The 21378-nt window shown below is 45.1% G+C and overlaps 1 long non-coding RNA gene across 1 annotated transcript; it reads right to left on the bottom strand.

Annotated features, from left to right (window-relative positions):
- Positions 1 to 240: 240 nt before the first annotated feature.
- Positions 241 to 20584, bottom strand: LOC118241893. The gene is made up of 3 exons (XR_004776408.1): positions 20343 to 20584; positions 1373 to 1465; positions 241 to 1001 (listed from the first exon to the last, which is right to left on the bottom strand). It is a non-coding gene; the product is annotated as an uncharacterized LOC118241893 (long non-coding RNA).
- Between the last annotated feature and the right edge of the window lie 794 nt (positions 20585 to 21378).

Genomic DNA, 21378 nt, shown 5'->3' with positions numbered 1-21378 from the left:
CAAAGTATTTTAACCTATACATGCACTAATACTGGCAGTATTATAGAAATGCTGATCTATGATTGAATAAATCAGGCTAAGATCATTCATTGTTTGTTCTGGTGCTAATGCATTAACAAGTGCAATTTCTCTCTCTCTCTCTCTCTCTCTCTCTCTCTCTCTCTCTCTCTCTCTCTCTCTCCCTCTCTCTCTCATACACACACCTGACCCCCCCCCCCCCCCCCCCCCAAGGGAGCAGGGAGCAGATCTCTGGCTCTGTGCGTTCTTGCTGGATCCTCCTGCCGTTCTCCACATCCGCTGTGTGGCTCTTCGTCTTCGCCACAGTCTGACTTGCTGGATGAAGTTCCAGAACAGATGAATGGCAGAACGTAAGAAGAGCTCACAGCGGAGTTTTGGAACGGCAACTGAGGGAGAGAGAGATTACAGAGAGAAAGGAGAGCGAGTAGAAAGAGAAGAGAGGAGGAGGAAAGAGGAACAATAAAGGGGGATTCAAAACCACAGTGGCTAAATGGATAGAGTAAATGGCAATTTTCCTATATAATCGAAACAAAGAGGAAAAAAGAGAAAGGGAACAAAAAGTGAGATAGAGAAAAGGGGGAAGAGAAAGAGGAATGTGGCAGAGGAACGTTGTCTTTCTTTCCTTGGACAGCTGAGTGTCTTATTATGGGCTTAAAGCTAAACAGTCGGCTCATGGAATGTGATGTGGGTTGTGTATTTTGTGAGTGTGTGTGTGTGTTTGTGTGTGTGTGTGGGTTGGTGGGTGGATGTGTGTGTCCGTACGTGTGCATTTATGCGTATGTGCTTGTATCTTAAGGTTTTGGGGGGTCTTGGCCAAGGGCCCAGGGTGGCAGATCAATTTCTTTGCTTTAGTTGAGATGGGGAGGGGTGTTTTGGGAGCTGAGCCAGCTCTGTAATGCACAGCTGCTAGATAAAGCACTGGGTGACTTATAGGTCCACAGTGCCACTGGTCCCCAGTGCCATCAGGCCAAACCACCAGAGCACTGTAGCAGAGACAAAATACAGATAATTAAAACTAAAAACACAGCACCATAGCAGAGACAAAATGCATATAATCCTTCTTAAAAATACAACATTGTAGCAGAGACAAAATATCTAAATACATCTAAAAACAAACAGAAACACACATGTATGAGAGAGAGAAATAATATATATCGCTCCTGTAGGAGCGATATACATTATTTTGAACATTATCAAATTCCCTGTGTTAAAAGTATTAAATTCATACTTTTAAGCATGAAGTAAAAATCTGAGTCCTCATTCTATTTCAATTTTTTGGAGTGTGTGTTTGATTTTCTTCTATAGTGAAAATTCACAATAGAAGAAAATCAAAGAGAACATGGGATATGAGTACCAGAATCCAGTATAGTCCTGAGAATCCAGTATAGTCTTGAGAATCCAGCATAGTCCTGAGAATCCAGCATAGTCCTGAGAATCCAGTATAGTCCTGTGAATCCAGTAGACACACACACACACACACACACACACACACACACACACACACACACACACACACACAGTTAATATTCTATCATTCACTAAAACAATTGTGTGTGTGTGTGTGGGGGGGGGGGTCTGTTTATTTTGAGCATTGGAACTGACTGAAGTGAATGCAACCACATCCAACATTTACCAACATTGAGTCTTTTTCCAGAGACAACCCACATGCCAATCACCCCCACCCCACACATGCAAACACACACACTCGAGCACATACACACACGCACACAAATCAGGGGCAGAGAACATATGGTGGCAGTATGCGAACCCATACCTTTCAGAAATGTGGTTTGATTTCCAGTGAAGAGATGTAGTGTTGGCATCTGATCTGAGTGTTCACATGTGTGTGTGCAGGCCTGTAGGATGGAGTTTGCTTCAATAATGAGGATAATGAGTGCTTTCAGTTTCAGTTTGACACATCAAAGTGTGTAAGGGTGTGTTTCATATACACCTGCCTACATTTCTGCATTGGCTCATTCTTATACAGAAGGCATTAACACAGCAAAAACCAACTTCCCAGAATATAAAACATATTTAACAATTAAAAGGACATGCTAATCAGTAATAAATATACTCAATACCACGATATACCAGCCATCAATCTAGAAGATGTACACTGTCCCCAACTAAGTTAAAGCTTTGGCAGTAAATAATTACATAATAATTCAAGCTCATAATAAAAAATTATAAAAAAAAAAAAAACATAAGGGATGGACCCGTCTAAGATCCCCTTTATCAGGGTTATGCTAATGCCTGCTTATGCCAAATGTAAATTGGACTGCTGCCAAGCAAACTCAATCATCCTGGGAACCATGACAACTACATAAGTGGGCGGTATTATGCAAATGAGCAGAATGTGGGGAAAGGCAGAAATTAAAGCCCCAGACACACTTGACAATGGTGCAGAACAAAAGCATGAAAAAAGAGAATTCAAAGGCAAATCACATTCGAGTGACTTGGCATTACAATGGTCTCCTCTTTAGAGCAATTATGTTTTCTCATCATATCCAAATATCTATGGAATCATTTTTTTTCATTCTTTCTTTCTTTAGCTATGGGTATAATGACACAATCAGGTCCTCATTTACAGGGTGAACTTCTCTCTATAGTAGTGGATCAGTTGGTTAGCATTCATTAGAGAGTTCATGCAGGAGCCCTGTCTAACCCTTGTTGTAATCACAGCACACACGGTGTTCTCTTCATATTGGTACAGGACAAAAAAAATAATAATTCGTACGGGAGTTTTATAACTGGCGTCTTCATGTCTTTCTGGCTTCTGAATTGTGAAATAGAAAAGCGGGCAGCAAAGAAGCAACAGGAGGCAGAGCGGATGTAAAGACAACAGCTGCCCAAACGCTGTAATCCTGCCACGTGATGATGTCACTCACGCTGGCAGTGTCGAGACGACTCCACAGAGACAAGGGCATGCAAACCTGTGGACGAGGTCATCAAAGTGAGACAAAGTCATAACACCCACTCTCACTCACACACACACACACACACACACACACACATACAGCAGCCGTTTCCTGACAAAAGTCTCCTCAAAGCAATAAAGAAAGAAAGAGAGAATCACTGTGTGTGTTTGTGTGTGTGTGTGTGTATGTGTGTGTGTGTGTGTGTGTGTGTGTTTGCGTGTATGTGTATGTGTGTGTGTTTTGAGAGAGGTTAATAACTCAATCAGCATATGGGAGTTCCTTGAGGTCAAAGGGTGAACCCTGGTGACCCCAAAGACCTAGCTCGCTGTGCGTCTGCGTGTTTATGATGTCTGGCTATTTTAAAGTCACTTGTAAACATTAATGGGCCTTTGCCGCCTTTTTTCTGCTACGTTTACACAAGGTGTCTAATCAGGAAGCCTGTTTAATTATTAACTCTTGCCACTGTTGCAAAGGCGACGATGATGTGAAATAAATAGACCAGTCGCACCACCAAGGCAATGGGTGTTGGGGACTGGTGAGATGAATTCCTTCTCTGTCTCAGGTGTTTGTGAGGCTGCAGCTTGCATTAGGCCCAGTGATTGGCAGCTAATTGGTCTGAAGGCCCTACATGGCCGTCTACAGGTCTGCCTGCGTCGTGGCGGATTCATTTGTGCCTTGATGCATGCCAGCACAGCGAGAGAGGATGCCCCTCAGCTCCTCCCCGAGGGCTCGTTAATTAATCATTTGTTAATGACCTTTGGGATTTCAGTGAGACGCCATCGGAAGAGGGGAGTGCTCGGCGGACAGGAGGAGGTGACAGCCAGCCTCAGAGCCCACCAGACGGGAGCAAAAAAAAATAAATAAAAATAAGGGAATGAGGGCTAATTTCCACCAATGGAGGGCTGATCTCTGTGGGCCTCTGAAAAGGAGAAATGACTGGAGCCCCCCCCCCTCCAATTCTTCATTTCTGTCTCGTTCCTCTAATAAAAGCATGAAAAGCGGTGCGAGGTGCAGGGGGTGCTGAAACCACTCTGTTTTACTGGCCTCTTGGATGCAAAAGAGGTCAGGATGGCGCATGCTTTTGTCAAACAGATGCAACAGCATCTCAGTTTGCACCACGTGGAATCCCATGTGTGCACTTAATGATTCTGGCTCAAGCAAACCGGACTGATGGATTGATCAGTACTGAATGTCACAACATTGTAATGACTACTAATAAAACTACTGACTACAACTGACTTCTATTTGAGGACCTTCTGTGTTGCCATGATCTTTAAGATTTTTTTTTTTTCATAGTCCTTTTTCCAACACACCTGAAGCAGGTGACCAGAGTGCTACAGGTTGGTGGGAGCTGCGTCAGCACATACTATACAACGTATCTTAATTGTCAGAGTTACAATGTATTCTTTATTTCTTTATGCGTAGAACTATTCTTTATTCAAGTATGTGGGGCACATACACACCCTGTTGACATGATAGGTGGGTGCAGCTGAAGTCCTCTGCACTCAGACTACAGCAGTGGATGAAGAGAGAGGTTACATAACCAAACCTTTAGAGTCAGGGAACAGTATGGCCTTAAAACAAAGCAGCATTATCCAGAGCAGAATATTCCCCTAACATACACACACACATGTACTGACTAGTGTACTATTAGAGCTTAGAGCCAGCTGTTGCATGAGAAGCCTGGATTTCTGTCTTCTACACTGGAATTGAACCACTGTGGGATCAGCTGCTGTCACTAAAGCTCTCTCTGGTTCCCACTCTTTCTCCCTCTCTGCCCCCATCCCCTCCCCTCCCCTCCCCTCTCTTTCTCTCTCTATTCATCCTCCAGCTCAGCGCTCTCACACCTCAGCAGTCCTCCTCTCCCTCGCTCGCCTTCCCTCCAGAGTGCGTTAGTCTCCTCCTCCCTGCTCCCCTCTTTGTCTGGGGCTGTCTAGCTGTTTCAGCTGGTACCAGTCTGTTCCAGCGATGGGCGGAGCAAGCGGGCTCGCGCTCGGCTTGAGACTCCAGCGCGAGCCTGCGCTGCCCCCTTGAGGTAGACGGGCCTCCTCGCAGGATCCCCGCCGCTCCGCTGGGAGCAGGGAGAGGGATGATGAAATCCTGGCCGCTTTTCAGCAACTGCGCTTCGCAGTGAGGTCATCGCTCGCGTTCTATGAATCCAGTGCGCTCGCTCGCTCCTCCATAATACAAGTGAGAGACAGGGAGAGGGTGGGAAAGACGGAGAGAGAGGAAGAGAGAGAGAGAGAGAGAGAGAGCGCGAGGAGGGCTCAGAGGGCAAATGAGGGTTTTATGAGGACAGGTGGAGAAGCTTGTATGTACTTAATCTCACACATCTACATCTTCAGATGGGTCACCCCAGAGGAAGGAGCAGGTTGCAGGAATGCCACATACTCACGCCTGCTCTTCACCTGGCGACCAGCTCCAGAACAAAGACACAATGCCGCCTTCAAAAACACAACATAACAGGGTCTGGAAGGTCATGACAAAGGTTCTGGTAGGCCCATAAAACCAGTGACATTTAACATTCAAAGATGTTAAAAAAATAATAAACAGCCCTCTTTTTTCTTGCCGATTTAAACCGTTTGTCATCATAATGGCAATTATATGCTATTAAACAAGATTAAAATCTCCTGAAAGATAAATGATTATTAAAATGGAGCGAATAATTCAATACATCCTTCCAAACAAGACACATAAAAATATTAGGTTGTATCAGGTGATTAATGCATGATTATAATTAATGGGATAATATGTTAATTAAAACAAAACATCCACAATAATTTTTTTTTTTTGTGTGTGTGAAGAGTATAGGGTCCATGTGTATGAGTTTATGACTGGACTGTGAGTGCAGCATGGACGGAACAAAGCAACACGGGATGGAGGGGGCAGACGTGAACAAAAGAAAGCATCCACTATTAAGTACATGAGCACAGGGTCCTACATCTTGTCATTTTGTTCAGTAGCTCTTCCTTAAATGCACACACTGGCATGGTACACACACACTCCTTCTGCTGTGACCTCGAAACAAAAAAGATCCCCATTTATGGTGTTCACAAGACACCAATACAGAGGCATGTTAAAACACACACACTTTAGAAACAAAGACACCACCGAGCTCTTATTGTATCTGATATCAAAGAGGCAAGAATGATTAGTCACATGACAGTCTGGATTCACAGCACACATCATGGTAGGGTCACTTCAGTCATGTAGCAGCTAACGTACGAACAACCTTCCCGTAGCATTCCGTCTGCATTCCCGCACAGTTCCCACGGATCTCTTCCCACAGCACGGTCTCGGAACGCCTGAGCCCCAGCCAGGTGCGTTGGCTGTCCCGCATGCACACACATGCCTGCCCACACTCAGGCTGACTGCCATTCCAAGAGGGTCGCAAAGCACAGAGTTAAGCAGAATCGCCCAGGGTCGTTCAAGCACTCAGGGAAAAAAAAAAAAAAAATAATCCTGAAGCACTCAAAGAACATGGAAGACTTGGATAAGGACATGTGGAAACGTTTTGTTTTTAAAGTGAACAGGGGCAGTGATGAGGCAGCATGATCGTAGGGGCTGTAATGACCCGGGAGCGGGGCAAGAACGCCGTTTGCCACAATCGACGCACCGGCTTTGACAAGGGAGCCAAGGGGAATGTGGGGAATTTGGCTAGCCAATAGCATTACAGAGCTGATATCTGTCAAACCCTTCGTGCCTACAGGGTCACGTGAAAGCTATGAGGGTTAGCAGGCAGAGATCAGACACACCACAGAGTGACAAATGAAGGCGTGATATGACATACAGCTGAAAGTGAAGGAGGAGAGGAGAGGAGAGGAGAGGAGATGTTCAATTAAAAGGGGGGGAGGTTAGACATTACATAGGATCTTGAGATTAGGCATAGATACAGCAAGACTACGCACAGGGAGCCTGGCAACCTGTGCTGCTGCATGCTGGTCATCCTTCTCCTGCCACCCGCCAGCCCCTATCCACCGCTCCCCCTTTTGCTCCCTAATGAGCTTCAGGGGCCGCTGTTGCTCTGGCCCCTGAGACGGGCACTCCAGTGAGGGGTGATGGCCCAGGGCAGTAGGTAGGTACGGTGGGGGGTCTTCTCGCCCGCAGAACTTCCCAGGAGCGGAGAGTCACAGGCCCCCCGAGAACACCCCCACACCACCCTCCTCCCCTTGGGGGTTACAGGCATCTGGATGGGAGTGGGGCATAAAGGGGGAGCCTATTGTTGAAAGCCATCAGATCTCAGTGCTGTGCACAGAACTGAAGGGAAATCCTTTACTGGAAAAGGAGGGCTTTTTTTTTTTTTTTTTTTTCCACAATTGTTGAGTTTTTGCATCTGCCATGTCCCCCATCACCCCCCACCTCCCCAAACACACCTTTTTGTCTTTTCCCAAACTGCATACCCACACATACCCACACACACACACACACATACCCACACACACCCACACCCACACTATACCATGATGCAGAAATTTGTACGTTGCTGCCAAAAGTGTGAGTTTGAAAACAGGCTTAAACAAATCCCCCTCAGACTGGACAGAAGGACTTCCATACATCATTTGCTACCTTGCCTGTGATGTGCACTACCCACTTACTCAACAGCAGCACGACATAATGCACATTTTCCCCTAAGTGTGTGTACGCTTTGATCAGCAGTATCCTGCCCCAAGCCCTCCCACTGCCACACCCCACACACACACACACACACGCTTCCTGCAGAGATAAGCAACAGAGATGATGGTGTACATTATGCAGAAGAACAGGTGTGTGGATATATTATTTATAGCCGGGGTGACTGAGTGCATGTTGCACACAGAGAGAAAGAGAAAGAGAGAGAGAGTAGGAACTAGGGAGAGAGAGCTTGCGTTAGTATTCCTTAGTGTTCTTCCTCTAGCACTCTACCCTAACCACCCTTCCAAACATGCTGCCATCCTTACCGCACTGAAACCTTTAAAACTCACAGTAGAAAAAGGCCTCAGTCCATCTGTCGGCATGATGGTCTTGGTCAACCTTTCATCTTTTATCCAGCAGGGTCAATTACATCGTTTTCTCCATCTCTGTGCTCAACACAGTAAAACGTCGACAATGACATCATGACTGCACCACTATAGTGACATCACCTATCTAGAATAGATTATGGTTTGTACCGCAGTGGGGGGCAGGGGGGCACTTACACACATTTCTCATCTCTAAAGCAAACAAAAAGTGGAATATTTAATCATTTTAATCTATCGGCTGAGGGAAAGGATCGAAAGCAGCTGAATCTGCAGCCCACCTTCAGAGGGCTCGCTGTTCTAGCCTTCAATTAGCCAATCAGTTCACACACGGCGACGTGGCTGTAGATTTTAATTGGCAGCTTCCTCCTCCCCCCCCGGCTAATGCGTTTTGTCTTTGTGCAGTCACGAGCAGGGCTTCATCTGCTTCAACAAGCAGTCACACAGACAGACGTGCGCAGCTCCCTCGCCTTGCACGCAACAATGCGGGCGCTCATCTACATATGAGAAGGCCAATCTGAATAAAGATCGCATATGTAAAACAGAGTGGGGGGGGGGGGTGTTGTTAAAGCGATCCTAATTAGTGCTGGCAGCAGTCAGCCAACCAAAAGCCCTCCCCGGGTTCATTACGACCAAGTCGTAGCACTGTTCGTTTGCGCAGGCCAAGCGAGCGTGTTTCAACCTGCCGGCCACTTAAAAGGAAATCTAACACCATCGCCATCAACTGACTGTATTGCTACCTAATTTCAATCATTGTTTTCGAAGATTAAAAATGTTTATAATGATAAAACCAGTTATAAGGAAACATGGACTCTTCATTAGGATTCATATAATAGACCACTTGATAAATATTATTACCTCTGTGCTAGTGTCAATGGGCCGAAATAGAGAGTATGGTAAGTACTATAGCAATTAAGTCTATGGTTAATCAGTGCGTTAAAATTTGTTTCTGATTTTTGTGATTATCTATAATAAACCTTGAAATGCCCACATACAGTGTAGAAGTTCCAAAGAACTTATTAACAGTTCGCTGTGAATCACATCACTGGCAAGCATGTCATTCCATCTTTAAGATCTTTAACTCAACCTGTCATTACTGTTCTGTGTAGCCTGTAGGGGAAATGGTGAGTCAGCCAAAGAAAATTTGTTTATTTTTAGCTTTTCGTCATCAACATCGTTATGAGTTAAGTTATTTAACTTTGCAAATAATTTTGAGCTGTCTGTTATGTGAGGCAGTCATCCATTATAACGTACATTCCAGAAATGTGTGTTACATTTTCTCGACTGCAGTCTTCAGATGGTAATTATTAGGCAGACAAATGTCAGTTGGCTCAAAGGATTATTGATATATCACATGAACCGAAGGATGTTACGATATTAAGTTCAGTCACTTCTTGTTGGAGATGCATGTTGATATGATAGACAGGCATTCTAAGTCGAAAGGTTATGGCTATATCCACATCCCTGGTACAGAGGTCAGATGCAGAACAAAAATCATCAAAATCATGACACTGAAAAGTTGCCCCATGGTACCAGAGGAGGGGAATGACTGCCACGCCTACCCGCACACACCCCCGATCCGATTCACCAGAGTTCTAGCACGCACCTGATCCTCATTCTCCTCATCACTGCCTCCTTTATAAGCTTCCCTCCCCCCACGTTCAAAGTATTGCTTCTCCATGGTGCATACCGGGTGTTCTCCAATCTTGTTTGTCTCCCTGGTTTTTGACTTGTTAGACCTTGTCTCCTGCCCGACCCCTGGACACCCCCCGGACTCTACGCCGTGTTTTCGACCTTGGAACGACTGACCACGAATACCTGCCTGCCCCCGCGGATTTGTTTTATCTTAGTAAATAAAACCTCTTGCAACTGGATTCTCTTCCTTGTGAGTATGTTCAATCGTAAGACTACCTTAAACATTATATGCCTTTTTTTTCTGTTTACGTTCCATTGGTGCCCCATCCCTGGCTATATGCAACGGGTTACATGCACACATATATGCACTGTGCTCTTGGGCTCGAAAGGAGACATTCAAAGGAAGGAATGAATCAGATCTGCTCTCCGAGAGTGGATGGGGCACATTCTAGTAGACTGGATGGCCTTAGTTTGGCCAAGGGGCCAATGAAGAGCACACAGACACACACACATACAGGCACAGACCACCCCAAATGGTTGCAATGGAATTTAGCGTAACCACAAAAACTCAGGAGTCTTCCCTCAGGTGGACCCTAAAAACACAGAGCCGAGGGGGGGCTGCAGCCTGCTTTAAGCGGGAACATGTTTCTAGGAAATCTCCAGCGGTTTTCAAGGTTGTGCTCGGTGGAACATTTCAAAAAGCAGCCCAACGGCCATTAAAACCAGCCCAAAAAAAAAAAAATCACCTCAGCACCAAAAATAAAAACATGCCCTGCCAAACCCGATGCAGTGCTTTTAAAGTCCAATATTGTGATTATCATTTGCTGAGTCTGTAGTAACATTTACAAAATACACAATAATTTTTTAAGAGATGCAGTAAACCACTTCTTCTCAAAGGGAAGAAGGGACTAAGCCTTTTTCAGGCACTAAAAATTCTAATTTCTTATTGCCCAATTTCTAATTTTTTAATTTCTTAGTAAGAGAGATCTGCACTTTTATGTTTGGAGTATAAATTATAACTCCCCTGAGAATTTTCATTTCCTCAAAAGCCTCATTTCCTGCTGGAGTGATAAGGGCATAAAGCACTTCCAGGTTAAGAGAGTCTGTGGCTGCCATGTGTCCCACATATCAGTGCATCCCCTCCCCACAGATGCGAGAGTACACATCGGTGTCAGAGATGAACGGCCCCCGTGCCGCAAGGAGGAGTTCTGGCTGTGGAAGGGGGCCCACCACTTCTTCGAAGACTCCTGACCCATGCCTGACCTCCCTCCTACTTTACCTTTAGGCTTGGTTCTGATCCAAATGATCCCATCATCCCAGTACAGGTCGCCATACAACAGTGCATGCGCGGTCACAAACATCAAAGGGCCCAGTGATAAAAACAAGCTTCCTGTGTACTGACAGGTATTTCCTGTGCTCCTGTAATGAACACATGCATGCACCTTGGAGGCATCTCTGCCATGATGTCGTGGTTTTAGGTTCCATCTGTGAGTTTCTGCATGCGTGCGTGCGTGCATGCGCACGCGCACGTGTGTGTGTGTGTGTGTGTGTGTGTGTGTGCTCATACGTGGCCGGTTGCCACAACATGTGTTTCTGATGAGTAAAATATAGATCTGAATTTCAAATAAAAATAATGGTAAGCAGACAGGCCCGCCACAGCGCTGGTTGGGAGAAAGATTCCTGAGCACTGAGCTACAAGGGAAAAGCCGGATTAAAAATATCCCAAGCGGCTGGCAGGGGTCCAAGAGTGTCAAACTGCATGGGCCAAGGGGTCAGACGGCAGTGCTGTTGAGAAGGGGGCGTCGGGGGAGGGGTATCTCAGCGGTCAACGCTCCCATTCTGACATCTCATGCGATTACCGGGGGCTGGCGAACGGTAGCAGGCGCGGAGGGCCCCAGGCGGTTTCAGGCGGCTTCTCAAACGCAGGGCGTTCCGGCGCCGAGACGTGATGATTAATGACTTGCATTAACCGCTCGGAGCGCAAACACACCACACACAGCCACACATGAAAAATACACACATGCCTCATCCACTAGGATGAATGAGTGTGGGGAGATTCTATTTCTTCTATCCACTGTCATTCTCTCTCTCTCTCTCTGTCTCTCTCTTTCTTTCCTTGTTGGTTTCAGTGTGTAAACTCACGCATATGGCACATCTGAGGACAATCATACAGTGCACAGTTTCTCTTTATCTCAGTGAATGGATATTTATTGCCTTTTCTAACACTGTCCACATGCAGGGAAATGGTGTCACCAAACCTAACAGTGAAGTACTACAAGACACTCTCTCACTCTCACAGACGGACCATAGAAAGTAGGGCCAGGCCCGTTGTTACTGAATATTGCAGCATTCATTGATGACACTGATATTTCATATCTAGTGCACTTAAAGGATGTTCTGAGATATTTTCAGATTTAGTAAGTGTGATTACACACAGAAATGTTAATATTGCTCTGGAGCAACTGAACAAACTGGGTTTTTTTTTTGTCATAGCTCTCAGATTTTACAGGCCCATATCTTTTTATGAAGACACTTACTTACTTATCCTGAGAGCTCCACATCACATCTCACTTCCTGCCATTGCCCTGCTTCCAGCTGTCGTTCAGGGGAAGCCAGCGGCTCCTGGGTCACACTCCTGCAAGGTGAAACCGCATTCGCTGCGGGTCGTGGGTAAGGATCCATGCACTCCTGCTTCAGTCACCAGTCATGTGACCAGGAAGGCCAAGCAAGCTGTTTCTACTGGCTTCCATATGGGAGGGGCAAGTCACAGACGAGTCATAGACTCAAGTGAGTTCTTTCTTGCGCTGCACTTTACACATTTTTCCTGCAGTAGGTTCAACTTTGCCTGATCTTTGCCAGACGATAATTTTTAAGGATATCTTATTAAACTCTAACCTTCTATCCAATGGCTTGCCAGTGGCTGGCATCTTATGGCATCTTTCTCTTTATGGCAGTCTGTCATATTGATTCTGACATTCCAGCCATTGTTACTGATCTGTTCAGCTATTTTTATTCATGACTGAAAGTATTCTTGTTAGTCATTACTTGTGCTCCTCCCAAACCCTATAAACTGTTTCTAAAATCCAACATCATTATTATCAACTGTCTAGTCTATAGTAATATTTACAAAATGCACAAAAATTCTTTTTAATAGACAGGTTTCCTAAACTATTCCTAAAACTATTTTACCAGGTTCCAGGGGCATGCATATGATAGGAGAACAACTTCTATAACATTTGGGAATAAGTAAATTTTTTGATTTGAATATGGATATAGAAATAATTAATCAAATGTATGCAAATGTACCCAAACCCAAGATTAATCAACATTTGGCAGCAGTTCAAAAGTAATTAATTTAGCCAGAGAAGCAGAAGCCTGGTAACACTGGGCGAGAACTAACACTTCATCTCAGACATGTAAGGCCAGCCTGCCATCTTTAAGGAGAGACCCGTATGGAGACCTGTGCTGAGATGATGGGATCGTTTGGATCAGAACCGAACCTTAACAGTCGCCTGTGATTGGCTAACGTCAAACTGAATGACAGAGGGAGACAGAAACATGGCTGGGCAGCTGTGTTAGACACTCCTTTCCAAAAGCAACAGAGCTGAGGGTACATTTAGAATCAACTCGAAGACCTTTTCTAGCTCTCTCACGCATGACCTCCTGATGCAATTATATATAGTCCACAAATAAACAACACAAAGCCAAATCAAGGTGACTATGTACTGCTGTGTAAATAGCAGAGAGAACCATATTAGGTTCACCCAATACAGATGTAAAATACCTTTGAATTAAAGCTATGCTTTACCACACAACCATTTTTTTTTTTCAAACTAAATGTACTGGAGTGCCGAGCCAAGTCAACAAAAATGTGGACGTCCATTTGCACTGTGTTTAATTAAAACTCAACAGGAGTGCTTTGCTATCTGAGCAGCTGATGTGAGGAAGCACCTGGTGGCAGAACGCACCAGCCAGTTGGCATCTTGGGCCAATGCCAACATCATGTCCACCCTCGCTGGTTTTATTGAAGGAGCTGTTCGCATGTGCTCGCAGGGCTCCCCTACAGCGCTCGCCTGTGTGCCTTCCTAGCTGAGGAACTACGTGCACGATGCAGCGCATGCAGTGCATGCTGGGACATGCGGGCACCCAATCAGTGTCACAGCTGTTCGGAAATGCAACATTATCTTATGCTGCAATGTTTCGGACGAAAGAAAATAATCTCCCTTTGTAAATTTGATATTTTATACTAACGCTGGTGGTCTTCCTTTTGCCGTCTCTCTTACATGGACATGCATGCACACAAACATTCTCTCTGTCACACACACACACACACACACACACACACACACACACACACACACACAGATATTAGTGAGCGGTAACTGGAGTCACCCTGATAGAGACAATGATGGCGCTTTAGGATGTTTTATTACCTGACGTCTGGAGCATCGGATAGGGTGAGTCCATTTCCCAGCCAGGCCAATTTCATTTTTGTTTGTACATGTGCGTGTGTGCATGTGTGGGCACGTGCACGTGAGTAACCATATACACGCACCGGACTGGAGACAATCGATGGGCCATACCGATCAGCATGGGTCGCGTTTCGTCTGCTCAGCAAGGCGGAGGTTTGAGATCAGCCCGTATGTCTGTTCACCCTGACCTCTATGACCCTGAGGACATCTGGCCCTGTGGCTAACACCACTGACCTCCAGATAGTGCACCTTTCACCCACTCTTCTCGAGGCGAGCGCACGTACAGGCCTCTGCACAGATGCTTGCTTTGTATTGATCTAACTACTTAATAAAAGGGTGCCATGTTGCAGACATCTGTATATTCATGTGGGATCCATATGTAGGCACTAGGGGTTCTTTGTTCGTTTGTGATGCTCCTCCGCAGCCTGTGACCACACTGCTTCATCTCCTACCTGTGTCCAGCGTGCACAAAAACACACTGTTGAACTGCCTTTGAACGCATGGACCAAGGAGCACCTGGCATCACACCTAAAGCTGTGGGAAGCAGGTGGTGACTTGCTCACCTTTGACCAAGAAACTGTTACAGAAGCTCTGTGTGTGTGTGTGTGTGTGTGTGTGTGTGTGTGTGTGTGTGTGTGTGTGTGTGTGTGTGAGAAGTTATACTTGGACATCACTAGCCATTCAGCCCTTGACAATCCTGTCCAAACAGTTCAGGGAAAGGCTTATATCAGTGACCTTTGACCTTTTAAAGTGACTGTGAGGTTTTGTTTTTGCCAGCTGCCATCAAACAGACTATTTTGATGTGCATTAAAAAAAATAAAAATATTGCTAATGTCATGTACACATGTCATGCTGATACATGTAGTGTCGTAAGACTACTCTATGACACAGTAAGAAAGAGACACAACAGAGGGAGAGAAATCAGAGAGCGAACCAAAACATGCACAAAGAAGGGTGCAGTTAAATTAACACCTACAGTATTAGAGTAGTCCCCAGTGTCTGCTCTTTGCCATAGGCGTTAATTTGGTATTGGCGGTTTTACTATGTACATGGATGTAAATGGTTGAAGCAATGTCTAGAGACTGACAACTAGATTTCCTGTTAATGGCCTTTTGTTTGTTATTAATAAAGGCAGCTGTGTTAAAATACTTAAGGGTGCTGCACTTCTGAATGCAAGTAAATGACCAGATGACTCAATCAAACTGACTTCACACATGCCTCTGGACGAGTCTGGGCGCCAGAGAATGCGCCTTGCGTTGTCTGGGGATTTATCCGAGGCAGCCGATGAAGGCTGTAAGACCAGTCAGCTATAAGACCAGTCAGCCATAAGACCAGTCGGCTGCAAGTTTTGCAAAATTCCATCTGAAAGTGCCAGCATGACTGGAAATCTCCGTCCCCTGAAAGAACCACTCACTATGACCTCCAGGCTCCCACTCAAAAGCTCAGTGGCCTCGCGCTATTAGCCAGCGTTTCGTGCATTTAACAGTGTCTGCCAGGTACCTGGCGGAAAATAACACTAAAACAGCCGCAGAGCCGAGTGAAGGCACAAAAATATCCCCTCGTAGGACAATAAAAGGACCAGGCAGGAAATCCAGCTGCCCTTACAGCTGAAAGAGCCCATGTGTGTGGACGCCACACGTGTTTTCACTCGAAACGCAGGCGAGCATGGAGGGTACACAGGGGAGGAGGGTCCTGCCTTACCTATGGCATTAGATAGCAACATAAAATCAGAAACCTAGCAGCACTTACATCACAAAATATCAAAATGGCAAAAGTATCAATCAGAGTTTTGACATGGGAAAAGGTCTACTGAGAGCTGACAAGATCAAAATATAACCTCTGACATTTACCTTTTTCCTTGAGGGACATATTACATTCCAGTACTGAACAGCAGACAACAACAAAGAAGATTTTAGTCTATAAGGTACAACTCATTTTTCAGCAGTTCCATATGTCATGATTTTTTTATTTTTTTAATCTGCTAAAGATCACATTTTTGGTCATTTCTGATCGGAAAGTAACCTCCTACTTCTTCTAGTTTCCTTTTTTCAGCAGTGTGTAAACGTGCGGGAGTGTTAACAGAGGCTCGTCTCAGACAGGGGGACGCCATGACTCCACCGCACACCATACTGATCTCCTGTCAGTCGGCAACCACAAGGAGACACAAGGAAAGCTTGTTCTTCTACCGACTGCTGACGTTAAATCAGTTATGATGAGAGAGACGGGGATAAATCACAACACTTTCATAGGGGATGCTGAAACACTTCTACATTGGTTCATAGCCTCATGGGAACACTGGAAGTGGATACCATAAGCCACTGATCCTGAGTCAGTTTGGAAGCACTTCTGAATGCCACTGATTTGTAGAGTGGTGATCTGTGGTTAGGGAGTGTTTCCTGTGTGCAGCAAATGGAGAGTGGTATCTATGTCCTTAACTTTCACCCAACACAGACACAAATGTTCCGCGTTTGTGTGTAGAAATATATTACATTAAGGGGCATGTTCATACGTCTACAAACCCTATAAAGCATAAAATGTATGATCAGTGTACATGTTAATGGACAATCATGCGTACAGTTGTGTAAGTGGATGTCAAAAATAAATGATCTTTTAAACAGTGATGAGCTGGGTGTGTATGTGAGTATGCTGACATACACATGAGCACTAAAAACATATTGACCTTTCCTGCTGAGCTGATAGCTTAATGTTGCCCATTCCTTTAATATTTGTGATATAATGTTAGTCACTGGATGCCCCAGCAAAAAAAAGTGGAAAGACTATGTATATGAAGTTAGTGTGTGTGTGCGTGTGTGAGTGAGAGAGTAAGAGAAAGAGATGACTGGCACAATCCCTGCACGGCCCCTTCTGTTTGACACGCTTTCCATTCGGATGTCGGCATGTCACAGAGGCCCTTGCGAGAGAGCGCGCCTGCTCTGGGTACCATCACAATCCTGTTCCCCCTGTGCCAGTGTGCTAATAATAGTTCTCTTGCGCAGCACCCCAAGCAATACCAAGTCACAAGAACACAAGCACCTGGTCGCGTGTCTGTCTACTCATGGCAGACTCGGAGGGAGATTACAAAACAAATACAGTGATGTCTGTGAGTCTTTGAACAGTAATGCAGTTTGTTGTTTTGACTTCATAATGAAACAATAGCGGTGAGATAAAAGGGCAGAATGCTTTCATCTAGGTGGTACATACACCTAGTATGGCACAAGATTCCAAGCCAATTATACATAAGTGCCCGTTAAGGGACAAAAAATGGACAAATCACTGTAAATAAATGAAATTACCTTCAATAAAATGAAATGAAACTAAATGTGGTTTATACAAATCCTTTGCAGTGACAGCTCAACACCAGCAGACATTTGGTGCCTTGCAGGGATTTTTGGTTCTTTCTTATTTCAAGGGCTTTTTCAGCAAGCCTTGTCTTCAGTAAGTAAAATGCTTTGCTCTGAGGGATTTGGACCCAGTGATTGGCTCAGTGAAGAATAAGAGAAGAACATTTCACTTGTTAGCCCTGAGGAGCACACAGGTTCTTTAGCAGTGTGTTCAAGCTGGTTTCCTGTGCAGGCTGCAGCACCGTCCACTGCCTTTGAGGGACTGGGCAAGTTCTGCTGCCACTGACAACATCCATCTTTTGCCGTCTGCGGTCACGTCATCAACAGAGACAAGTGAGTCTGTCAGAGTGGCTGCCTGACATGCCCACGCCACCATGTTTCACAGAGGAGACAGCGTGCATCAGACTGCACGTGTTCCGTTCCCTACACACGCTCCAGTTTCCATCACTCTCGTCCAAGTTCATCTCCATCTTGTCCCTTCGTCTCATCCCTAACCTGTTGTCTGAGGACTCTAGACTTTTTAATGCACTTTTTTAAATGATTTATTTACATTTTTTAATGCACTTTTTTTTTTTTTTTTTGCAAAGTGCAACTAAGCTTATCTGTTCTTGACACTCACAAGAGGAGTTCAATCCTGATACACTTCAATAATTTCTATGAGTCCACTTTAAATTCAAATCACTATCGGACATATTTCAGAAGCAGACTGCCATGTGCAGCAGCTGAAGTGGCAGTTCTATCAGTGGAGCAGCTGAAGTAGCAGATCATCAGTTTTCCTGCCCAATGCTACAACGTGACATCTGACGTCTGTGTGCTTTCACCATTACTCTTCCCTACGACAACCTCCGATATGCTGACTTCGTTCACATCGCCACGGCTACATCTGGCAGTGTGTTTATCTCGATTCGTTCAGAATGCTTTTCTGTTCTAAGATCCTCTAACTGAGAAGGACAGTGTGAGGAGGAGGAGGAGAGAGTTCAGTATGTGAGATATGAAGGACAGGGCCACAGCGCTGATCTGTACAGGCATTTGACAAGTTTCTCTTATCTTTTGCCCAGCCTCACTGAGGCCTGTGGGTTTTTGATAGACAGACAGAGAGAGGGAGAGAGAGAGAGAGCGCGCGAGAGAGAGAGACACCACGACCAGCGAGTTTGGGCCAGCGACCGTGTACTGAGCACATCATCCACTCGACAGCGTTCTCCCAGAGCTTACCCACGCCGCCATTACATGAATTAACATTCAAGTCTATATCATTTCACCTTTTCTCGCCCTCTGTGTTTATTGACTGGAGCAGATACTTCCACATCTTCATTCATGTAACTCTATACCAGAGTAAATGTAATGTGTAATCTCAGCTACTAGGTTTTCAGACCGCACTACGAGTAACAGTGTACTTCCCTCTATTTCATAAGACAAAGCCTGCTACACAGAGTAAACAATCGGGGTAATGGAGTGTCCATCCTATGGACAAACCCAACATAGGACTGTTCAGCAGCTACTGCGTCTAAAGGGAAGTACGCTTTTACTAGTATGTGCGGTCTGAAAACCCAGTAGCTGAGATTACACATGCTAAAACGACTTATCCAGTCTTGTTTATTTCAGTCGTATGGCACAAAGGCGAGCTGTAGGAGTGACAATCAAACCGCATTCGCATGTAACAGGAACCACGCTGACATCAACCATCGCGCAAATATGACGCATTACCAGGCGCTCTGGAAGGTGCGACCTTTGTCAAGATCTCGTGATAAATGGTACAGGTGCTCAGCTTTCAATCAGTATAAATGTACCGTCTACCTATTCAAAACGTGATATTAAGTGAGGGTCAAAGAAGGTATTTTTAAAGTTTCCCATTATGAACAGTGGAGTCTAACCAAATCAACGACTTATCGTTTCTCTGGCGAGTCTTTTTCCCAAGGCCAATTCGGCGCTCAGCAAAACGTAAAACCGAAACATGAAATAAATCCCAAACGTGCATCAGTCGGTTACTGTAGTGTCTTAATCTCAACCATATGCTGAAACCTTTAGCCTCTCTCCGGCACCGGCCACCGCTGACCCTACAGCACGTGTCACACGGTGACGCATAAACGGAGATCTCTTTCCCGAGGAACCCGCCGTTTTCACTCCTACCGAAACGGATACGCTCGAGTTTTACACAGTGATTAATCACACGAACAGACACGCTGGGCTGAACACGGCCCCTGATCACCTTCACAGCAGTAGCCGGAGGTGAGAGGCGGCGGCGGCCGACACAGAGACCACTTTGTGCAGGGAACACAAGCGATTGTTCGTGCGGGCGACAGAGCCCAGTAGCGCACATGAAAGTGCACATTGTGTGGCTGTTTTGACAACCCCGACGAACGACACTGTAGATTTCCTGTTCAGCAGACTTTCTGCCACTAGTATTGCCTACAGTAAAAAGGCCTTTTTACTATACATTATTGTGTGCTTCTGCCATCTGCTGGTAAATTAAATGTGACAAAGTCTGCATGGGGATCTGTAGTCCAAATTATCCCTTCTTTTCATAGAAGCGTAATACAACGTGCGCGTTTACTTAAAATACTCCCAAGTTTTAGCCTGTAGGCTTTATTCCTAATAAGCGCATTGTAATGTTCTGTATTGGTTAATTTTGCCCAGTCTAAATGTCTCGTGTGTGTTCCATATCATGTTGGCTAAGTCCAAATCAACCATTCTACTCATAGCTCCTTGATCAAACGTGTGCATCTTCTGTCTTCCCAAATACTCATTTTTTTTTAGCCAGTAGGTTTATGAATAAACGCAGTGTGGGTTTTTGTGTTGGTTAATTTTGCTCATGACACCGTGTAGCCTGAAAACATTCTCTGCCATAAATGCTGTCTCGGAACACGCTGTGATGCCAACCGGAGAAGCCCTTCAAGTCGGTAATAAAAACGAACAAGCCGCCACTTCAAAACACAGACAACCTCACACGAAGCGCAAGAGACTCACTTCGTCCGTGGGGTAACTCTGGCTAGTTGCCGTCCCTTTGAGGAGAAGCCAGCGATGGCGCAGCGCTTGGCTCCCTCTCGCTGTGCAGTCCTTGGATTTGACTGGAATCTAAAGGTGACGAGTCCATCACGCAGCGTTTAAGTGACACGATTTGTCACGGGCGAAATTCTAATTAAACAGAACAAACAGTCTGCGCACCCAGTGGTCAGCGTCTCCAGAAGAGCGCTGTGCTGTCCGCAGTGCGCGTCGTGTGGCTTGGATCTGTCCAAGAGCCTCAGCATATTGCATTCGGACCTAATGGCATTCAGTTGTGCAGAATTTATAACGGGCCAAGTACAATTAAAGTAGATATCGAATTTAAGTAAGATCACCATGATATCTGTCAAATTGTCAGTCTGAAAATTACGAATCTCTGGTCTTTTCATGTCTTACAGGTTGTTTCAGATGTGTAATGCAGGACTAAACATCATTTTGAACTTAGTGCGGCAATTACCACACGAATGTCGTCTTTCAACGCATGCAAGACCCAAACATGTGAACGCCCTGTTGTAGATATCATCAGACACACACGAACTCAAGCTGATGTTATTTGTTGGTGTACAGTACTATAAAGGCACAAGAACGGATCCAGCTAAACTTCATAATCGACAAGACACTTCACATGCCGTCTTTCAGTTAGGTTATAGCTCCTGCTGTGGTAGAAACAAACAAAAGATAACGGGGCGTTGGCGCCATCAGGCCGTGATAGCTGGCACCACCTTCTGTCAGTTACAGGCGGATCTTTTCACATTCACGCCAAACTTCACATCATTTCTGGAGAAAAAAAAACAACACAGCTCTCTGAAAAACACGTTTGCCGTTTCTAGTTGATGAAACCGACGGGGCACTATTCGGCACTGTGTAATATTTGTTCCCCATCTAGCTTTCATTCTTTACATTTAAAGTCAAATGTGTCATTAGGAGCTTGTAAAAACGAAGAAAATATTTAATGAGAATTAATGAGATTTTAAAGAATACCAGCAAATCTGACATCATT

Source organism: Electrophorus electricus, chromosome 8 (assembly GCF_013358815.1).
Source record: "Electrophorus electricus isolate fEleEle1 chromosome 8, fEleEle1.pri, whole genome shotgun sequence".
Lineage (NCBI taxonomy): Eukaryota > Metazoa > Chordata > Actinopteri > Gymnotiformes > Gymnotidae > Electrophorus > Electrophorus electricus.
This window is presented reverse-complemented; position numbering and strand designations above follow the sequence as displayed.